Consider the following 444-nt stretch of genomic DNA (forward strand, 5'->3'; position numbering starts at 1 on the left):
ACGACACTGAAGCAAAATGTGCCAGGAGGATGAGGAAGTGTACAAGCTTTTGTTTCGTGCTGCTGAGCTAAAAAGTGCCAAAGTGCAGGTGGTTAGTGCCCCCTGGTGGTAACAAAAGCTTACAGCACCTTCCTTGTTTACTTTTTTCACATTGATTTAGATGTGAACTGTTTTGTATTTGATATTTTTTCCTTTTCTTTGACATGTGAATTTTATTATTTATTTCTCATCGGAACGTGATCTGCGGCTCTCACTGGAGCGGTTCGCGGCCAAGTGTGAAGCGGCTGGGATGAGGCTCAGTGCCTCCAAGTCCGAGGCCATGGTCTTGAGCCGGAAAAGGGTAGAGTGCCTTCTCCAGGTCAGGGGGGTCGTCCTGCCTCAAGTGGAGGAGTTTAAGTATCTGGGGAGCTTGTTCACGAATGGGGGAAGAAGGGAGCGGGAGTT

This window comes from Poecilia formosa, unplaced genomic scaffold, assembly GCF_000485575.1.
Source record: "Poecilia formosa unplaced genomic scaffold, Poecilia_formosa-5.1.2 Scaffold1286, whole genome shotgun sequence".
Taxonomy (NCBI): Eukaryota; Metazoa; Chordata; class Actinopteri; order Cyprinodontiformes; family Poeciliidae; genus Poecilia; species Poecilia formosa.